The sequence below is a fragment of the Pongo pygmaeus genome, chromosome 8, assembly GCF_028885625.2.
Source record: "Pongo pygmaeus isolate AG05252 chromosome 8, NHGRI_mPonPyg2-v2.0_pri, whole genome shotgun sequence".
NCBI lineage: Eukaryota > Metazoa > Chordata > Mammalia > Primates > Hominidae > Pongo > Pongo pygmaeus.
In genome coordinates this window covers 92,261,131-92,280,603 of record NC_072381.2, presented here as the reverse complement: position 1 = coordinate 92,280,603, position 19,473 = coordinate 92,261,131, and the positions used below count along the sequence as shown (strand labels likewise).

Genomic DNA, 19,473 nt, shown 5'->3' with positions numbered 1-19,473 from the left:
GAAGAGCTTCCTTCAGCATTTCTTATAGTGTGGGTTTACTGGCAACAAATCTCTCATTTTCATTTGTGTGAAAATGTCTTTATTTTTTAAAAGATTTTTTGTTGTATATAGAATTCTAGGTGGGCATTCAGTCTTTTTTTTCTCTTTCTCTTTAGATGTTGATTATTGTTTTCTGGACTCCTGTTTCGAAATGAGATGTCTACCATCATTCTTCTTCTTATTCTCATATGATGTCCTTTTTTCTCTGGCTACTTAGAAACTTTTTTGTTGTTGTTGTTATTTTTGGTTTTCATGGTTAGTGTTCTAGCAGAGAAAAACCACAAACTTTGGCTCAAATAGAAGAACTGTGTTTAAAATTGACCCCCGTCACTTAGTAAGTAGGTTAACTTAGGCATGTCACTGTATTTTTCTGAACTTCAGGCTTTTCTTTGGAAAATAGGGATGCCTTACCTACATTAGGGTTGTTGCAAAAGTCAAAGCATCTAAGTGCTAGTCTAGCTATTATTTGTTCTCTCCAGCTGAGAGAGCTGATTGACTAACTTTTCCTATATGCATTTATGGAAAAGTAAATATTCTAAACTTATGAGATAAACATGGCTTGTTTTCTATTTTGAAATTTTTGCTCATAGAACACTAAGGAAACCATTCTTATTAAGTGCAGTTTGAATAGTAAAGCAGGAAGCTCAAATTATCTGCATTAAAATAGACACAGGCAAAGATTTCATGAAGAAGATGCCAAAAGTAATCTCATCAAAAGCAAAAATTGACAAATGGGATCTAATTAAACTAAAGAGCTTCTGCACAGTTAAAGAAACTATCAACAGAGTAAACAGATAACCTAAATAATAGGAGAACATTTTTGCAAGCTATACATTTGACAAAGGTCTAATATCCAGAATCTATAAGGAACTTACACAAATTAAATAAACCCAGCCATCTCATTACTGGGTATATACCCAAAGGAATATAAATTGTTCTATTATAAAGACACATGCACAGGTATGTTCATTGCAGCAGTATTCACAATAGCAAAGACATAGAATCCACCTAAATGCCCATCAGTGATAGACTGGATAAAGAAAATGTGGTACATATATACCATGGAACACTATGCAGCCATCCAAAAGAACAAGATCATGTCCTTTGCAGGGACATGGATGGAGCTGGAGGCCGTTATTCTTAGCAAACTAATGCGGGAACAGAAAACCAAACACTGCATGTTCTCACTTACAAGTGGGAGCTGAATGATGAGAACACGTGGACACATAGAGGTGAACAACACACACTGGGGCCTGTCAGAGGGGGGCGGTGGGGGAGGGAGAGCATCAGGAAGAATACTTAATGGATGCTGGGCTTAATACTTGGGTGACAAAATAATCCATGCAACAAACCCCCATGACACAAGTTTACCTATGTAACAAACCTGCACATGTACCCCTGAACTTAAAAGTAAAAAAAAAAAAAATCTACAGCAGAAAAAGTCAATATTATTGAATGAACGCCTTTTTGTTTTGTTTTGTTTTGTATCTTTAACCAAACCCACACATTCTGCACATGTATTCCAGAACTTAAAGTATAACTAAAAAAATAAAAAGAAGTTAATGAATGTCTTTTAAAATGTATTTTTGAAATGAGAAACATTGCATTCAGAGGGTGATAGGAAAGATCAAATGACAAACTTAGAGATTAGTGACATTTTTATTCCTCTGTTACCAAGTTGTGGGTAGTATTTTTGTCACTATACTTTTTATGGTAGAAGTATCCATGCAATGGACAAAAATACAGACTTTGACAGACTGGGAAGATAATGTGCAATACTGAAATACTTTGCATGCTTTGTGACAATAATGAGACTACTGCTAAGGAATTCTCTACCACTTTAAATTAGGATGCTCCAATAGAAAAAGTTATCTGTGTGCGTTTTATTTATTTGGTAAGGAAGCAGTATTTTCTGGTTGTACATGGTGAAGAAAGTAGATAAATAGCCTTGTCCTTTAAGATGTCCCTTGACAGTGAGTTAGAGGAGCAGGTTCATTCATGATCTCCTCTGAAGACACCTTATTGGACTGGATTGGTTATATTCTTACATACCTTTGAGTTTTGGTTTCCTTTTTTTGTAAAAGAAATATTTACCTTTTTCTCAAATATCTTGCCACCCAGTTAGGAATTAAAGTTATTTGTGTTAGAGTTTGGCAGAGTGGACAGTTGAATGACACCTTTTTTTTCTCATCCAATTTTGGGACCAGTGGATATACCAATGGGAATTTGAAATATAGAGATTTGGAAATAAAGTTGGTTGGCCAAATGGGTTTTCTGGTATTTCATACTTAAGTGAGACTGATTTTCAATGTAGAAGGGAACAGCCTGGAATACACTCCATCTATGAGCAGGGTAGCCTTTCTCCCAAACTCACTATTCACATAATTAACTTCTCCTCCACCAGGGAGAAGGTGGGAGAGAAGGCTGAACTATTAGGCTAATGGAAAGTTCTACAAATGAAAGCATGAAACTGAGGGAGTGGAGGTTTCCCACTAACACTTTGTCGACTGAATGCATTGCATGCATTTCATGCAATGTCGTTTGCCAAACAACTGTGCCTGCTTTTTTAGTAACTCTATTCTAGCTCCCTCCTCTCTAAAACTAGGATAGTAATGTTAACATGCCTCAGAGTGCTCTTGGCATGATTCAATGAATTAGTACATGTAAAACATTTAGAAATGAGCCTAGGTTGGGCATGGCGGCTCATGCCTGTAATCCCAACACTTTGGGAGCCCAGGCAGGAGGATTGCTTGAAGCCAGGAGTTTGAGACCAGCATAAGCAACAGAGAGACCCTGCCTCTACAAGAACAAACAAGCAAAAATTAGCTGGCTGTGGTAGTATGCACCTATAGTCCCAGCTACTCAGGCAGCTGAGATGGGAGGATTGCTTGAACCCAGGAGGCAGGAAGTCATGGCTGCAGCAAGCAATGATTGCACCACTGCACCCCAGCCTGAGCAACAGAGTGAGAGCCTGTTTCTGGAAATATTTTATGTATATCTAAAGGAACGAGCCTAGCATGTGGTAAACAGTTCGTGCTATTTTTTTACCTTTAGTGACATTAGTATTACTTAGTAATATTATGTCAAAGCATTCAGATACATTTAAAACATGGAGGGGTTAAATAATGTTCACTGATAGGAATAGCTAGAGAGGTTTAAGTTCATGTTGAGGAGAGAAAACTGCTGGCTCTGTGGGGAAAAATAAGCCCTTATTTACTTTTAATTTGTTTTTAACATATATTTATTCTTGGTACTGAGAAAAGGATTAGGAAGGAGAATGTTGAGTGAAAGGCCACTTTTTAAAAATATATATATATATATATATATATATTTTTTTTAATTTGGGCTGCTGGGACAGTTCTACAACAGGAGTTCTGGAGGGATGTGACCTGGGGTGTTTTAACCCCTGTTATTGAGACCTCTCATTGCTACCTTGGGGGCGATATCATTGCACAGAAAAACCAGTTGCTATTTATTTTAAATATGGAAGTTTCTAGAAGAAAAGAGAGCTGTGGTCTGCATTCCTAATAGCCTTCCAAAATACATACTGGAAATCTCTGTTGCTGCATTGCTTGCTTGTTTAGACGTGGTTACTTGTGCTGAAAATATTAGTAAGCATCATTTGCTTGTATCCAGATAGGTTCCTTATATACAGCACTTACCGCAATGCTTTGGAATTGTAGATGCCCCCAAAATACCTGTTGAATGAATCAATGAATTTAGGAATAGAAATATATAAAGCAGTGGAGTAGACATCCTTGCACAAGTTTCTGTGCCAGCCTTTGAAAAATTTTCTTCCCTATTCATTTTTTTAAAGGCAAATTATTCAGAAGAAAAGACAGCCTATTTTGGGAGCATTTCAGTTTACTCAGAAAATATTGTGCATTGCTTTTGAAACTCGATTGAACATTTCATATTAATGTTTATATGGTGTTATTTTTCCTTCTTGCCACAAAACTTAGTTTTTAGAAGTACTGTAGGAGCTTTATAGTGTCATGAAATGTTAGTTCCTATTTTGTCCCCCAACAGAATATTTGATGATTGATTTCATCTCTCATGTTGAAGCTAAAGTTTGGTAGGTCTGATTATAAAGAAGCCTGGGAAACAGAAGGCCCGCATTGTGCTGCTGAGTGACCCTGGACGGGTCACTTAAAGTCGTTGGATCTGTGGGTCATCATCTGTCAAGTGAGAGGCTGGCACTAGAAGACTAATGAGCATTTCTCAGCTTTCAGATTATGTGATCGTAGGATTTCCCTACCAGTTTCTGCTTGGAAAGATGGCCTGCTAAGATAAGAGGTCTCTGGTTCATTGAGTTAGTTTTAGCTGTATACTCTGTGGTTGAGAATGATTGTTACTTGATTTGTCAACGCTACAGGTGCTTGCTGGGAAAATTTAAGAATATTTACATTTGTTTTTTAAGGAGCCCATATTAGAAAAACTTAGATAAAAATTGGATGTTTTAATTTTTATTCAGTTCTCAAAACCACTAATCCAACAAGTCTCCAACATGTCTCTTGGAACATGTTTTATTCAGTGTTTAAGTCCAATCTATCACATTTTAAATATTCCTTTGTTAAAATTATTGTATGCCCTATAGGGTCTTAGTATAGCTCATATAATGGTCACAGTTCTCTTACTGTTCTAAACGTGTCAGTGTTTCGCATGTTGAGTAGCTTTTACAGGCCAGCCAGGGAACCTGATCACCGTTTATACGATTACTATTTCCTTGGCTAGTATGTTTCATTATATCCTCCAAATGACAAGAATAGGATGGAGTGTTAAGGGAGGAACTGAGTCTGAGTTGGAGAGAGCTGAATTGGAGGGTGTGTGCTAATGTAGAGGCAGAATTGCTCACCCTGGCTCTTGGGGCTTCCTCTTTCTCCCCTCTCCTCTCTCAGAAGGACATGTGGTGACATCAGGGACATGAACTTCACCTCCCTTTTGTAGTAGTTATCTATAGCTACATAACAATCTAGCACAAACCTAGCCGCTTAATCAATCACAAAATTATCTCACAGTTTCTGTGGGTCGGGAGTCTGGGAATGACTTAGCAAGGTACTTAGCAAGGCCACAGTCAAGCATCAGCTATGGCTGCTGTCTTATCTGAGGCTGGGTGGGAGGAGGATTTGTTCCGAAGCCCGTGTGATTGGCAGAATTCAGTTTCTCTTGGGCTCTCCAACTAGAGCCTTGGTTTCTTGCTGTCAGCTGGAGGTTGCCCTCATGGGGCTCTCTCAATAGGCAGCCCACAAAATGGCAGCCTGCGCTTTCAAAACCAGCAAGAGAGAAACTTGCAGCAGAGTAGATGTTACAATTTTATGTAATGTACCCACATACATCCTGTAATTTTTGCCTTATTCTATTGGCTACAAGCAAGTCACAGAAGCTGTCCCGAAAGGGCGAGGGAATTAGGCAAGGCCTAGATAAGAAGAGACAGAGATCAAGGGGGCCACTTTATACGGCTTCTCTTTATCCTTACTCTCCTCTCTGTCCATTCTCCTACTTAACTAGCGGCGTGTTTCTCATCCCTTCTGCTTTTTTCCTTCCTTCTGACCTACAGAGAATTCAACAGCCCTGAGTGGCTTTTCCTCCTCTTCTCTACTGTAGAAATGCAGTGAAAAGGTAGCAGGAAACCCTGCCTTTGGAAGCAACTCTCATGCTGCTGGGGCCCTTTCTTGTCAGTGAGCATTTGGGGTATGTGACACATTCTTCTCTAGACATTTGTTCCTACATCATAGTGTGGTTTGTATAAAGGACCAAAGTGAGGTCTTCTCGGCTTTTGTGTCTTCTGATTACTATTCTCTTTAAGCAAGCACTGAATTACAAAACCAGGTACTTTCACCATGCCATCCTTTCAGGATGTCTTGCTAAAGCTGTGTTAGTAAATTTGAGGTTAGAATCATTAGCAGTTTTGGTACTTTTACTCTTTTGCCCCAGTAACTCTTGTGTTATCTTCCTCTTTTCTTCAGACATCAGTAGGGTGCTGTTTCTTGCTTTTTTATGGCCTGCGTCTTAGTCTTTAGTTATTGTTCCTCCTCTTTGCCAGGGACACAGTGTAGTATAGTGGTTAAGAACAAAGACTAAAGCTAGACTGTGTGGGCTTGAATTTCAGCTTCTGCCATTTATTAGCTAAGTAATCTTGAGCAAGTTACTCAGTTTTGTTTCTATGTGGCTGGTGTTAACATTTCTGAATTTTCCACTGGCCAACAAGCCTCTGCATGCTGCTGCCACTCTCATTTTGCTCCCAAGATACATGCACGGATGTAAGAGCAGACAATTTGCCCTTTATTGCTACATGAGATATCACCCCAAGCCCTTTTGTGGTCTCCTAGTGAAGTGGGCTGGAACACTGTTGAGCATATTGGGATACCTCTTTTTTTGTGGCTTCACCCTAGTACTTGTATTGCCCGCAAAGGATGAGGGTAGTGTACATTTTCCAATGGTGCAACATTTAATAAGCATTTACTGTTTGCCTTGAACTTTATTAAATTGTGTATAGACATTATGTCTTTTAACCCATATAACAACATCTGGTTATTGTACTGATATCACTCCCATTCTATAGATGAGGAAACTGAGGCTTACAGAAATTAGACAACATGTTCAAGGTCTTCAGAGCTTAGTTGCAGAATATAGTTCTGTGTGACAGCAACGCACATACTTTTAATGACCACAGGATACTGTCTCCCATAGTGGAAGCCCAGATTCTTCTTAGTGAACTAGATCATTTGGAGAAAGAGGCTAAGAATCAAACAACTGTGTCTCATGGCCACAGGAACTTTTCCCACAACTTCTCCAGCCTTGTTTTCATGTTAGCTCTTGAATGCTCTTGATTCTGATGCCAGCCAGTCTTCTTCCACCCAGGGGTAGCAGGCTCGGCTTTGCCCTAGAGTGTAAAGTGAACATTCAGAAAAGGAGCCAGGTTTTCCCATGACTGTTGTGGAATGTTAACATTTTATTTGAAACATGATTAGGAAGTGCTGGGCTTGTAACAATCACAGCCAGGGTTCATACGTCCAGATAGTTCTTTTTAAGTGCGTCAGCTGAACTAATTGCTTATATTCCAGTGATACTGCCAGTGTTCTGCATTCTTTTAAATGAACTTCATCTCAATCACCTTATAACCCCTTCCCCACTCCCAGTGCTCAGCACAGTGTCTTCCACCAAATGGGTTCAATAAAGTTGGTTGTTAGCACTTTGGGAGGCCGAGGCGGGCGGATCACGAGGTCAGGAGATCGAGACCATCCTGGCTAACATGGTGAAACCCTGTCTCTACTAAAAATACAAAAAAAATTAGCCGGGCATGGTGGCGGGCGCCTGCAGTCCCAGCTACTTGGGAGGCTGAGGCAGGAGAATGGCGTGAACCCGGGAGGTGGAGCTTGCAGTGAGCCAAGATAGCACCACTGCACTCCAGCCTGAGTGACAGAGCGAGACTCCATCTCAAAAAAAAAAAGTTGGTTGTTGAAGTTGCTTGTAATTCTTTTGAATAACCACAGTGGGGCTAAATTACCATCTTTGAAGATGAATTTGATTCTTTGAACTAATCTATTAAAATATTTTCTATTATAGCAAAGGGAACTAAACTGTAGTGACACATGTGTTCTTGTGAACATTGCACACTGTTTCTGAAGGTAAAAGACGAGTACTTATTCTGAGCAGTCAGCATCACTGGAGTGAGTCCCAAAGAGGGTGACTTGGAAGGGGTCAAGGAGTACTTTTTTAGAAATTAAGGTCTGGCACTTCTGTTTTAAAGTTAGTATGCATTCACCTGGTGAATCTTGTGTTTTTTTGTTTGTTTGTTTGTTTGTTTGTTTTTAACATAACTGACAAATCCATACTGTTGCTTATGAGTCTATAATGTGGTGCCCAGCATTAGAATGTACACCAGAAGAATTAGCACTAATGGAAGTGATTCATTCCCTCTTTTCAGGAATTCATCATCAAAAAAAGAAACTAGGTATTGATATGAAGAATGCTAACAAAGACATAGCTAGAGCTTTCTGTGTGCCCATGTTAATAAAGGCTGTCAACTAAGGTGGAGATTTGTATTGAACACTTCATCAGATCAACTTAGAAAAGTTTTATATTGTTGTCAAAAGTTACATTTAGAACCTCTTTCCAGAATGGTCTCATCAGGAAAGAGTCTGTGAATTTAATGGACTTAATTGCAATTGTAATCATGAATTTAATAGTCTTGCTACCATAGTTGCACTGGTGAGCACAATAATTGCAGTAATCTTTTGAGAACTAATTGTATGATGGACACGGTGCATATATCATCTTTAAGTTATATAACTACTCTGCAAGGTATGTATTATTGTATGTATTTTACAGACTTGGAAACTGAGCCTTAGAAGGAATAAGTTACTTGGCAAAGATCACACTGCTATTTAAACAGCACAGCTGGGGTTCAAACCTGTTTATTTTAAACCTATATCAAACCTTACTGTGTTTCTCATGCATTTAAAGAGCCTCATGTCAGTGGCCAGGCATATAAAGCCATAGCTAGCCAATGAATCTGTTCCTCTCAGTATTGGGTATAATTTTTAGATCTTTGACTCCTCAGTTCTTCCTTGCTATTTTTATTGATGCTGACAAGTTCTTTCTTTATTACTAGAGAAGATCTCTATATCTATTTATTTGGTGTTTGTTCCATCTCCTCCTGTCTTTTTTTTTTTTTTGAGACGGAGTCTTGCTCTGTCGCCCAGGTTGGAGTGCAGTGGCGCGATCTCGGCTCACTGCAAGCTCCGCCTCCCGGGTTCACGCCATTCTCTGCCTCAGCCTCCTGAGTAGCTGGGACCACAGGTGCCCGCCACCATGCCTGGTTAATTTTTTTTTTTTTTTGTATTTTTAGTAGAGACGGGATTTCACCGTGTTAGCCAGGATGGTCTCGATCTCCTGACCCTGTGATCTGCCCACCTCAGCCACCCAAAGTGCTGGGATTAGATGCGTGAGCCACCACTCCTGGCCACTCATCTCCTCCTTTCTTAATCTCCGTAACACCGCCCTATCCCTTTATGGTTTGGGTAACTTGAGATTTCTGTCTATGGTTCAGGTGACTGAGGTGACACTGCCTCTCATGGTACCTCAGTGCATGCGTAGAGCCATATCACAACTATTAATCTCATCTCAGAATTAACATTGAGGCCTCAGGTGATGAAAGTTAATTTAGGTTCCTGTTTTATCAATGTTGTCTTCTTGGAGCCACATGTTCTTCACATAACATGAGCAATAGTTGCATTCTAACTGGTAAAAGTCGGGTATTTTTATTTGGGGCCCTTCTCTGAAGGGAAAGAAAGCAAAAAGTTCTATTCCTAGCCTGTTTATTCTAAAATGCTAAAAAATGGAAAAACAGAAGTAAACACATTGTTCTGAATGACTTCTTCTTGGAAAAAGGAAGGCCCTTTGCTGGGCATATTTTATTATTCTGTGAATTATATGAATCCTCTAGTATTTGTTGAACTGGACATGTGGACAATGTAGCAATTCTGATCATTAAGCATTAGGTGTCCATAGTTCTGGTATAATGCCTTTGTTGGATCAAAGCATGTGTGACTGGAGGGAGGCCTTTGTTGCCTGGCTCAGAGCAGGACCAAGAAATCAGTTGGTGTCTCGTTTAGTCCTTCCAGGCAAATTAATCCTTCACTTTTGAGGAGAGGTAAGAAGGGGTTAGGGAGGAGAGATGGAGAGAGAAGGTGGGTTACTCTAATACTGTTGCTGCCTAGGAAACAGACTAGGTATCTCTTCTTGAAAATATAATGAAAGGCAAAATTTTAAGGGTTCACCACCCCAATCCTTCACAGTGGAAATACTGCTCTTACAATTTTTTTTTTCTCTTAAGGTAATTTTCTGTGTTTCTATTTTCTCTTTCCTTTTTGTTTTTGGTAAAAAAGAGAAGAGATGACTGGACTTTTCTATGTCTTTTGTGTGTGAAGAAGAGACTAACTAGTGGAAATCAAGAAATGGCCTTTCTGAGACATGTAACTAATTAGATTCTTTCTTCTTATGACAGGTGATGGAACTGTACTGGAACAATGGGAGAAGCTGGTAGCTTATAGGAAGCCAAGATGACCAGAATGTTTTTAAATAATCCGTAAGTTAATGTTTGTTGGCCTTTTAGAATTCTTTTAACTACTGGGTAAATTTTCTTTAAGGAACCATGGTAAAAGGATAGCACAGTCAACTAACTTGAGTGCAAAAGAGAAACTATTTTATAAAGTAAATATCTAAACACTTCAAACAATTGATGCTAACTTTGATAAATCTTATTTTGCATACTTCTTTCTTCATAGGGTGTGTCATTTTAAGTTGAGTGTGTCAATTTGGTGGACAGAGCATAAGTATTTGAAGAATTGAGAGAATTTCCTGCACATGGTCAGCATTTAAATTAAGCTTGGAATAACCCTTCTGATATGCAGATATTTTTGGTCCTAGTGGTTTCCTTGGGCTCCATTTCTCACTCAGGTATTTTTTTCTGTGGGTATATTTTGAAGTAAATGTGAACAAATTTGGTGAATATGATTAAAATTGAGTTATTTGTCTACATCTTCTCCATATCCCTCTTCATGTATGCCACTTTTGTATACATCAGAGGCTATTAATGTTTACTAATTATCTGACAGTTACATATGGTTGATTTGGGTTTCATTGTGATAATAATAATGTTAGTAAGTCGGGTAGCTTAGTGGAAAGATCATATATTTTTCAGTCAGACAATCCTAGGCCTCACTCTTGCTCTTGTGCTTTTTAGTAGTTACTCAACCTCTCAGAACCTCAGTCGACTCATCTGTATATTGGATTTGATACTGTCTCTCATAAAATTAAAGGTTGCGGAAAGTACTTTGTGCTATGACTGGCACATTATAGTTACACTATAGTTACTGGCACAATAAATCATATTTACTTTTCTTCCTTATATTTGTGTCATGATTTATAATCTATAGGCCTTTATTCTGACTCAAAAGATTGGCCAGCTCGAGTTCCTTACCTATTGCCAAGCTGTGGTGATTAACATTATAGGTGGTATCTGCAGGTAGATGTTAACAAGCTGGCAATGTCAGAAGGAGGGGTTGTCATGTTTGCAGGTTTCCATTGTGTAAATACCCCTACCATGGCTGGCTCATTTTAAACTACCAGCGAAAGTCACTGAAAGCGGGGCTGGGAAGTGTTATGCAGTAGCACAGCATTATATAGTTTCTACCAACCAGATACAGTAGTTACAAATCACCTCAAGAGCATGGTTAACAGTAAAATAATAGGAAGTGATGAGTTTTGAGTATTTATTACCTTTGTTTTTAGTAAGATTTATTTTAATTTTGTTTATATAATTTAACTTTTAATAATGACTGTGTTTAACAACCAGCTTGCTAAAAATTCTGAGAATTTAACAATTGGTTCTAGTGGCCTGGTATAAGTTGGCTCTAATACACCACTAATTGTAGGTTTCCTGTTGTGAAGACATTTCTAAGCCACAATTCTTTAATTATGTGCCTCAGCCCTGGTGGTAAGAGTTTCGTTTGATGAATAAAAACAAGGTTTGGTTTTGAGTCAGTGCTTGCTATAACTCAAGTTGTCATGCTCATATTGCTTCTGGAATTGAAAATAGATACCAAAATCAATTTAGAATTTAGAACAGTTTCTTGAGTTGTTGACTCAGCTTCATAACGGACCCCTGGCATCGCTTGCCTATTCTGGCTGTTAAACTGATCTCCAAGTGCTAATATTGGCAATCAGTCATTCTGCTCACTGCCTATTGAACTTCCTTCTCTCCCTTCCCCATATTTCTTCAAATCTTAAATTCCTTCAGGTAGTGGCACTACAGAGACAAGTAGTCAGGATTCCTCCCAACTAAGCATTCCATGTAGCTTTGCTTTTGATTCAAACATTAAGTTTTAATGGAAACCCAATTGCCTCTAGGGAGAGAGTAAAAACAAAACCAAACCTGGGCAGTTTAAAGTTCGTCTTGGCTTGATTAAAATCTTAGGGAGTGAAATGGAGGAAAAAAACGAAACCGGATCAGACATCTCAATGTTTCTTCTAGAAGCAACTTCTTCAGTTTTCTAACTTGCCCTTTAGAAGGAAGCAATCGAACCCTGAAATTGCTAAGTAACAGCTAAGATTGTGTTTGTTGTTTTTACTTTAAATCTCACCCACCTAGTTCTCAAAACACATTCTTTATTGAACCTTACAAAAATGCCTTGGATATTTCAAAACATTTGCTTGTGTCAGTTCTTTGAATCAGACTTACATAATTGTAAAACATTCATTTCCCCGATTTCCTCTTAAAACAAAAGGTATTTGTAGTTCCCACTGAGTCAGGGATGGACTTGGATTACTGCAAAAGTAATCTGTGTTCATTTCAAGAGGAAGCTCATGGTTAAAATCTGACAGACTTGCCTTTGGATTATAAAATAATTACCTTTGGCTTAATTTAAATAAGTGTGTCTTTGGTACTTTGAAAGCAAACATGGAAATAATAATTTAATACAGAAATTTTATTATAGATATAACATTCTGATTTATATTATCATCTCTCTTACCAGAATGGGCCTTATGTGGTTTCCAAACATCCCTTGTATAGATGATTTCTTCATTAGAGAGCTGCTATGTGTATAGTCTTTAGATGTGCAAATTTTATAGCCTTGCATTATGTTCATATCAACAAACTAGATACTTGGGACTTGTTGGATTTGATGATACATTTCAGTACAAATAAGACAGACTTATTGCACTTTAGGAGTTGATAATCAAACCTGAAAAGAGAAAACTATAATTTCAAACTGAATGTGGTAGGTATTATAAAAGATGTATAAAATACTCAGAAAACAGAAGAGAAAGAGAAATTTCCTGGGTGGCAAGAGGAGTGGGCTAGATCAGGGAGGAGATTCAGGAGTAGATGATATGTGGATTAGATATTTAATGATTAATGCCTTTTTATTAAAGTACCTTTTATGAAATTATAAAAGTTAACATTGCCAATTGGAAAGAACTTTAGAATGCAAAAACTATTTTGCATGGCAGTGAAAATGTTAACAATTAACATTTTTTTTTTTTTTTGTATTCTGCCATACTTTTCTATGCCGAGATTAGATACATGCTTTATTTTCCCTCTAAAATGGGTCTGGTTTTTACTATTGTTTTGAAATCGGCTTCAGTTGACAATATAGTAAGATGATGCCACATCAATAAATATACATCTACAACTATGTAGATGTATACATAATATATAGCATTCCATGTGTACATAGTCTATAATGTTGCATATTACTGGACATTTTTGTTTTCAACTTTTCATTTTTGTAAAGTGTGCTGTAATGAACATCTTTGGTAACATCATGGTGCACTCATTCACTTATCTGGATGAGACCTGTGAACAGAGTTGGGAGGAGTGCTTAGGGGACACTCTAGGTAGAAGGAACAGTTTGAGCAGAAAGGAACAGTTTGAGCAGAGATGGTACAGGAAGATCACGTTTTGGGAAAAGGCTAGACCTATAGTTTAGTAGAATGAAAAGATAATACTGCTAATGAGGGCTAGAAAAAGAAAATAGAGGGTCTTTGATACCAAGCCTTTAATTTATTCTTAGTTGGGTGTCATTTTGGAATCTATGTTATACTTTAAATGAATGGCCCTGAATAGCTTCAATTGTTCTTAATTTTTCTTATTTGGGGAAGAAATAAAATAGTTCCAAATGCTCAAGAAAGAATAGATCTTTTAAAATTCTTGAGAGATTTAAGAAACGAACCGGAACATAAACAAGTAATTAAAGTCATGAGAAAAGAGTGTGAGTGTGTGTGTGTGTGTGTGTGTGTGTGTATGTGTAGAAAAAACTATAAGAGTAGAGGTTTTTAAAAGTGAAGGAAAGTTCATTAACTTATTTTCTATACTTAATGAATTTTAACAAACTCTTTATAATTAAAATTTAAGGACAATTTGGAAAAGAAGTGAGTTTGGGGACGCATGTCATAATTTAATAATAGTAATGCCTTACATTTACTGAGTTGCGTAATTATGAGGCTATGTTCTAAGAAATGTGTCCTCAGGCAATTTTGTTATTGTGTCAACCTAATAGAGTGTACTTACACAAATCTAGATGGTGTAGCCTACTACAAACCTAGGCTATATGGTATAGGCTGTGGCTCCTAGGCTGCTGCAAACCTGTATAGCATGTTGCTCTACTGAATACTATAGGCACTTGTAACCAAATGGTAAGTATTTCTGTATCTAAACTTAGAAAAGTATAGGAAAAATATAATCTTATGGGACCACTGCCTTTTGTGTGTCCCTTGTTGACCAAAACATTGTTATGCAGTGCATGACTATACCTGTCTGTGCTTGTGTGTTTTAAATACAGTCCCCAATTTACAATGGTTCGACTTAATGATTTTTTGACTTCATGATGGTGCAAAAGCAATACACCTTCAGTAGAAACCATACTTCAAGTACCCATACAGCCATTCTATTTTAACTTTCAGTACAGTATTCAATAATTTAAAAACAATATTCAATATTTAATAAATAGGTTTTTTGTTGGATTATTTTACCCAACTTTAGGCTAACGTAAGTGTTCTGAGCATGTTTAAGGTGGGCTCAGCTAAGCTATGGTGTTAGGTAGGTTAGGTGTAGTAAATGCATTTTTGATGATGGGTTTATTAGGATGTAACCTTATCCTAAATTGGGGAGCCTCTGTTAATCATTGTACTTAGTCTCTTAACAGTCTTCTTAGGAAGCGTCTGGGATTATCTGCATTTTGCAGGTGCCTGAAAGGCTAACTTCCCTAAGGTGGGTGAGAGAGTACCAGATTTGGTGTTGTAGTTCAGGCACTGCTGAGGCCTTGAAACATTGCTAGGATAGTTGTAAAGATAGTAAGACAGTATCTGAAAGATTATGAGAACAGCATAAAGTACCACAGAAATGGAGGGGCTGCTTTTTATAACAGGACACCTTCTATCATTACGGGGGGAAGAAAGCTCAGCTCTAGCCATTTTCCATTCTTTTTGTGGCAGCTCATATTATTGTCAGAACACTTGCTGCTCCTTTCTGCCCACCTTCCATCCCTGTGAAAGGATTATACTCTCCTACTCTACAGAAGGCTGATGCCCCATGGCTAGCTTGGCTAAATAAATCCTCTAGGATTTATTTTGGCAGTGAAATGTCAGTGGCAATAATCTGTGTCATTTCTGAGCAGACACTTTAATAGGTATGGCCTGCTCTGCCATCTTTCTCTCTTCTTTGCCATGGGACTACCATGCGCCAGTTAGGGGTGCTCCTTCTGCCCTGGTCTTTGAGTGAAGAGGACATGGAGTCCAGCCACAGCTTATCTGCAAGGAGCCAGACAGGAACTAGAAATAAGCCGCACTCCATTGTTAGCCTCCAAAATTTGAGGACATTTTGCTCCTGCAGTATAAGTTAGCCTAAACTGATCTACTCTTTTTTCTCCATTTAGGCACCATCCTCTCTCTTTTAGGCCTAATACACACACATACACACACACGCACACACACATTCTCTCTCTCTCTCTCATTCACACACAGCTTAGCCTCCTTTTTATCTCGAGGGATAGAGTTCCCTATCAACTGTTCCACTGCTGTCTTTCTCCTTCATTGAAGATGTCAACCTTCATCAGAGGTTAACAATTCAAATAAGGTTTGAATTCTATAAATGTTTGTAGAACATATCCCATGTCAAAGTGTGGAATTCTGGAGGTTTAAAATAACCCAAGCCCTGGACCCAGCCTTCAGGAATCGAAGAGTATGGTGTGGGTGCTGTCTATTCAAGTAGCTATCCAACAAGGTAGACAATGTTGGGTGCTGATGAAGGGTGTGCTTTGATCCTCAGTGACCTGTTTATGTAGTGTCCCCACTTTGTTGTATGTCGACTTAAAATGTTAAGTGTCGTTGCTTTTGGTTAGTTCAGCTTACCTTCTCTTTCCCCCTCTTCCTTAGCTTGTGTTTACTGTGCCATTTAATTTGTACTACATGCTAGACTGCTGTGTTCTCAATTTGTAGTTTTCAGTCAATTTATACTGACTCATTCACTAGTTTAGGGTATATGTTCTTTCTTTGACACACATTGTAAGTTCTTTTTGGTTGTTGTTGTTGTGACGGAGTCTCGCTCTGTTACCCAGGCTGGAGTGCAGTGGCGCCATCTCGGCTTGCTGCAAGCTCCGCCTCCCGGGTTCAACGCCATTCTTCTGCCTCAGCCTCTGGAGTAGCTGGGACTACAGGCGCCCGCCACCACAACCGGCTAATTTTTTTTGTATTTTTAGTAGAGACGGGGTTTCAACGTGTTACCCAGGATTGTCTCCATCTCCTGACCTCGTGATCTGTCCGCCTCGGCCTCCCAAAGTGCTGGGATTACAGGCATGAGCCGCTGCGCCCGGCCGTAAGTTCTTTAATTTCACAGATGATACATTAATTTTTTCTGTTATAAAGTGCTTAACATACTATTACAACAAAGTTAAGATATTAGTAAATTTCTATCGTTTTCTTTGATTTGATTATTTTTGTTTCCCTTCAAGTTAGTGATTCTCTTTTCTATGTTGTATGAAATGGAGTTCATTGTTAATTGGGGTGCTTTTTCCCATTATTTCAATTTGGAATAATTTGGAGTTGTTCTCTCGTAATTTTAGATCTCCGTGTCTTACTACCTGACATGTGTCAAGGCAATCCAACTTAATTTCATGTTACTAGTGACAAGTCCTGGCTTTGTAGTAGGGAGTGAAATCAAGAGCTCATAGAGGTCTGTCTGACTAGTGGTTTCTATGTTAAGCCAATGTATGACTTAGCTGTTCCGCTTTCTTCCTGATTGAATTCTGGTGTTTTCTGTCTCATTACTTCTGATCACAATTCTACTTTGATTTAAAAAGGCGCAGGGTTAATTTATTATTAAAGCCACATCTTGGACCAGGGGCTTTCAAACTTGTTGTCCAACATGTACAGAAAGAAATGGTTGTCAGCCTCAGTTAGACAAGGGAAGGTGAACTCAGAGATCTGCCATGTTTCAGTAAGGTCTGCTTTATAGGATGGGTGGTAACTTCATGGGTGTGACTTTAATACTATATTTCATATAGGCAACTGTATTCACTTGTATCTATTAAATACTGCACAACCAGATTTTTTAAAGTATGAAATACCATTAATGTCGATAAATGTGTCCATTGCATTTATATTGGCAGACCTGAGTCATATTAGTGGTAGTTGTTTTTTCCAATTTTAATTTTCTCTTAAAACTTTTTTTATAAACGAAAAATACTTTTATTTTGGAAAATTCAAGCAACACAGAAAAATGTAAAGAAAGTAGAAAATCACCCCCAGATTCTGTTAACATTTTGGTGAATCTTTTTTTACTTTTGTTTTTCATTAAATCATTTTTATCCACTTAACAATGTGCTACAGCACATTCTCTAAATCAATATTGTAATTTTTAATACATACCACTCCATTTTGTGATATCATATCTATTTTAATCCTGGTGATGTATGTTTAGATTGTTTCCTGTTTTCTCTATTACAGATGATATATCAATGAATATCTTTGTACATATATTTTTGGATATCTTTCCAGATATAATTAAAGGGATGCATACTTTTTCTTTTCATACACATTGCCAGAGGTTCAGGGAAAAAAGAGTTTTAACTTGCACACCTCAAATTAATGTAATGAGAAATGTCAGACTCATTCATTCTTGCCAACCTGATCTACAAAACATGTTTAAATATCCACGGCTTTTTGAAAAATTTCCATTTTTGTTTTAGACCCGGGGTACATTCGCAGGTTTGTTACATGGGTAGATTGTGTGATGCTGAGGTTTGGAGTACAATTCATCCCATTATCCAGGTGGTGAGCATAGTACTCAATAGGTGGGTTTTCAGCCTCCCTTCCTCCCTCCCCTGTCTAGTAATCCTCAGTGTCTGTTGTTCCCATATTTATATCCATGTGCACCCAATGCTTAGGTCCCACTTATAAGTGAGAACATGTGGTATTTGGTTTTCTGTTTCTGCATTAATTTACTTAGGATAATGGTCTCCGGCTCCATACATGTTGCTGCAAAGGACATGATTTCATTCTTTTTTATGCCTGTGTAGTATTCCATGGCATGTATGTACCACATTTTCTTTATCCAGTCCACTATTGATGGGCACCTAGGTTGATTCCCTGTCTTTGCTATTGTGAATAGTGCTGCATTGAACATATAAATGCGTATGTCTTTTTGGTATAATGAGTTATTTTCCTTTGAGTATATTTGCAGTAATGGATTGCTGGATCAAATGGTAATTCTATTTTTAGTTGTTTGAGAAATCTCCAAACTGCTTTCCACAGTGGCTGAACTAATTTACATTCCCACCAGCAGTGGATAAGCATACTCTTTTCTCTGCAACCTTGCCAACATATTATTTTTTGACTTTTTAGTAATAGCTATTCTAACTGGTGTGACTTTTTAATAATAGCCATTGTGATTAATGGTATCTCATTGTGGTTTTGATTTGTATTTCTCTGATGATTAGTGATGGCTGATCATTTTTTTGTGTCTCTGTTGTCTGTGCTCATATGTCTTCTTTTCTTCTTTTTTTTTTTTTTTTTTTTTCTCGAGACAGAGTTTCGCTCTTGTTGCCCAGGCTGGAGTGCAATGGCGCAATCTTGGCTCACCGCAACCCTCATCTCCTGGGTTCAAGTGATTCTCCTGCCTTAGCCTCCCGAGTAGCTGGGATTACAGGCATGTGCCACCATGCCCGACTAATTTTGTTTGAGAAGTGTCTGTTCATGTTCCTTGCCTACTTTTTAATGGGGTTGTTTCTTGTTTGTTGAATGTTTAAGTTCCCTATAGATTCTGAATGTTAGAACTTTGTGAGATGCATAGTTTGCAAATATTTTCTCCCATTCTGTAGGTTGTCTTCTTACTCTGTTGATTGTTTTGCTGTGCAGAAGCTTTTTAATTAGTTCTCACTTGTCAACTTTTGCTTTTGTTGCAATTACTTTTGAGGACTTAGTCATAAATTCCTTGCCAAGGCCGATGTCCAGGATATTTCCTAGGTTAAAACACTTTAGACAGGTATTTTAATATAGATAATACCTTCTTTTTTTAACAGGCAAAAGACACTTTTTATGAAGATACTATTGATAAATCATTGATTTTCAAATGATCTTCATGTAAGTACAAGCATCAGGTAGCTTAAAGCATACCTAGAGAAATATTTTTCTTTATTCAGCCATAGAGAAGTACCTTCTTTTAAGAAATATAAAGTTAAATCTGGCTAGTGACTGTGGCTGCCCTCTAGTTCCTTCACATTTTAGGTATTTACACGGAGTCTGATACATTCGCTCTCAATCTTCTCATCTGTGAGCCCACCCCTATCTAGCTGCTCTTTGTATTAGACACAATAGTCCCAGCTTTCAGGTCAGACAAACATGGCTGTACAGCTGGCTCTGACTTGTCTTGAT

At 38.0% G+C, this 19,473-nt stretch overlaps 1 protein-coding gene across 18 annotated transcripts in view; it reads left to right on the top strand.

Moving 5' to 3' along the window:
- SGMS1 (sphingomyelin synthase 1) overlaps positions 1 to 19,473 on the top strand; it is a 323,691-nt gene that overhangs the window by 185,842 nt on the left and 118,376 nt on the right. For 9 of the 18 annotated variants that reach the window (XM_054437158.2, XM_054437161.1, XM_054437163.2 and 6 more), the window contains one exon: positions 10,049 to 10,129. The gene's annotated coding sequence lies outside the window, so the exon portion shown is untranslated. Of the gene's footprint in view, positions 1 to 10,048; positions 10,130 to 10,328; positions 10,501 to 16,301; positions 16,418 to 19,473 lie in introns of all 18 variants that reach the window. The other 9 variants (XM_054437165.1, XM_054437156.2, XM_054437160.2 and 6 more) reach the window with 4 other exon arrangements.